This window comes from Galeopterus variegatus, unplaced genomic scaffold (assembly GCF_000696425.1).
Source record: "Galeopterus variegatus unplaced genomic scaffold, G_variegatus-3.0.2 Scaffold5070, whole genome shotgun sequence".
Lineage (NCBI taxonomy): Eukaryota > Metazoa > Chordata > Mammalia > Dermoptera > Cynocephalidae > Galeopterus > Galeopterus variegatus.
This window is the reverse complement of record NW_007731181.1, coordinates 151221-154341: the sequence shown is the minus strand read 5'-3', so window position 1 is coordinate 154341 and position 3121 is coordinate 151221.

Here is a 3121-nt window from a genome sequence, read left to right as displayed (position 1 = left end):
CTTGGTCAATGAATGAGAAAATGAACAAACTCATCAGTGGGTGACTAAGTGGAGTTCTCTCGCTCAGCTCACTGATGAGATATGAATTAGTAAACTACTTATGACCAACCTGCACCAAACATTTCTTCCTGGAGCGGACACTTTACTACATGGAAGATCATCTCCTTTAAGATGACATCTCACAAGCTGTAGTTTCTAGAAATAAATTATTCTCTCAAAATGTCAAGTTGTTCCTTTTGGAGGGCATTTGTAATTATGCCTCATATCTCCATCTAGCGAAACAAATTGGTAATACAGCAGTTAAGATACCCATGCATGAATATAAGAAACACAGTTGTGAAAGATTATTTATAGAAAATTCACCTTCCTTCTCCAAGGTTTAAAAGCCTTCAATTGTATCTACCTTGTATTTTCCAGAGTTCGGCAAGCTCTTTCTTGCTAAAATAGCCTATTTTAAAATATCTGAACAGTGTCATGACACTGGAAAATATGAGTATATGGGTATATGAAAAATGTATAATTAGTCTGTCTTTCACCACTTTTAAATCAAAAAGCCATTTATAATTATTAACACATAGTGTTATTTAACTATTTTATAGATAACATTTTTGTGGACTATGCAAACAATCTTAGCAATTTAATTTAACAAATATTTATTGAGTAGTTTTTATTGATCAAGATGTGCTTCAAGGTAAATATCATTTCAGCATGATAACCATTTTATAAAGCTTAAATATAAATATAACGAAATAATATATTTTTGGTATATCTATATTTACATCTACATCTCTGTCTCTCTATCTCTTTATTTCTAACTCTCTACCTAGACTATAAAGAAAAGTACTGGGATTATAAACATTTCCTTCAGCAGAATCGTCACTTTTGTGGTGAGGTAAAGGGACTGGATCAGAGAGGAAACTCCAGTCACTTCTACAGGTCTAGAAATGCTTTTGTTTTGTGCGAGGTCATAGGTTCATGGACGTTATTTTTTTGCTATGCTTCGTAACTTAGATGCACATATTCTTTGATCCAGCAATCCCACTTCTGAGACTATCTCCTACAGAAAGCACCAGTATATAGAGATATGTGTCAAAAAAGAAAGAAAAATAAAATGAAGAAATGAATGTAGTTACTACATAAGTTCCATGTAGAATATTGTTCTACATAAGCTCAGAAAAACATGAAGCTCTTATCTAAGTGTGATAGTGTTTTTTATAAAGGCCATATTTAATGATAAATATTATGAATATTATCATATGATATGCTTCAGTAATAACGATTTATGTTTTAAAACTAGTTTTAAAAAACTTTAAGCAATATTATAACTTAAACATATTATTCAGTGTAAATAAATACATTTGCATAAACATAATAAGGTATATTATGCTGATAAAAGGACATTGACTATCTTATTAGTCTGTTTCTGTTGCTTATAACAGAGTACCTGAAACTGGGTAATTTATAAAGAAATGAAATTTATTTCTAACAGTTTTGGAGGCTGTGAAGTCCAAAGTTCAGGGAACACAGTTGGTGAGGGCCTTTCTCCGGGTGGTGACTCTCTATAGCAATACAGGGTATCACATGGTGAGAATGGCCTGAGCAAGACAGCTAATTTTCTCACTTGCCTCTTTGTAAAGCCATCGGAACAATGCCCATTACTCCATGAGTAGATCAATCCACTCACGAGGCCATGGTCCTCGCAATCTAATCACCTCTTAAAGGCCCCATCTTTCAAATACCCTAATTGGATTTCCCACCCTCTTAACACTGTTACAATGGAGGTCAAGATTCTAACACATGAACTTTTGGGGGGTACATTTAACCCATAGCAAATATGAAAGAGTGGAGAAAGTCTGGTAGCATAAAAAAGAGGTAAGTGAATTATAATGCTTCCATATGGGGATTGAAGAAAGTTAAAGTTTAAAATCATTTTAGCTGTATATTATAAGAATACAATATCTACAATATTTTCTTCAGCCTATAACATTACTATGAATTTGTAGTTGTCCCCAGACAATATTTTATATAAAGAATGAGCGTCACAAACCCAATGTGAAAATTGCTGCTCATCAGTAGTTTGGATTTGTTCTGCATTAATAGACATGACAAATAAATAACAATATTATTGTTATGTGTCCAGTATTTGCAGATGGAAGGATGATTGCATGATTCATCAAAGTATAAAAGAAAATCAATTGTACTTCTATATATCAGCAAGAAACAATTGAGAAATGAAATAAAAAGTACCATTTGCAATAGCATCAAATGCGTACACCTGTTATAAAAAAGACAAACCTATATAAATGGAGAGAGATGCCATGTTCATGGGTCAAACAACTCACATTTTTTGTTCTCCCCAAATTGATCCATAGTTTAACACAGTCCCAACAAAATCCCGAGTAGTATTTGTAGNCGGGCGCAACACCGAGGGTTGCGATCCCGTTACCGGTCAGTAAAAAAGACAAAAAGCAAAATGTTCAATTGGGGGCCGGCCCTGTGGCTCACTCGGGAGAGTGCGGTGCTGATAAAATTAAAATGAGAAAATTAGTAAAAGAAAAATTGAGAGGATATTTTCATAATTTTAGGGTGAAAAAGGTTTTCTCTTTTTTTAAATCACAGTATAGCCAAAGTCACCCCCACCCCAAATAAAAGACTCATCAAGTAAGCCCTATTAACTTAAAAAATGTGTGGCAAAATCCAAAATAAATAAAAAGGAAAACAACAAATTGGGGGAAAAAAATCCAATTCATAATGCATATAGATGTTTAGTATCATTGGTATAAAAAAGCTGCTCCAGATTAATAATAGACCAATAAACCACAAGAAATACAGACACAAAATATTTGAAAACAGTTCATTGGAAAGAGGTTCGATCTTACTCATGATGAGTGAAATAACAACTCATGCTACAAAAATATTATTCCTATAGTATTGAAATATACCATATATAAAAATGTTTAAATATAGACTGAGTTGGCAAAAGTGTGGGGCAGCAGATACTCTCTTACACTGCAATAGAAAGTAAACATTGGTGAAAACTTTATGGAAAACAGTTTATTTTTTATTATTATTTTTTTGTCTTTTTCCGTGTCCGGCAACGGATCGCAACCCTCAGTGTCGC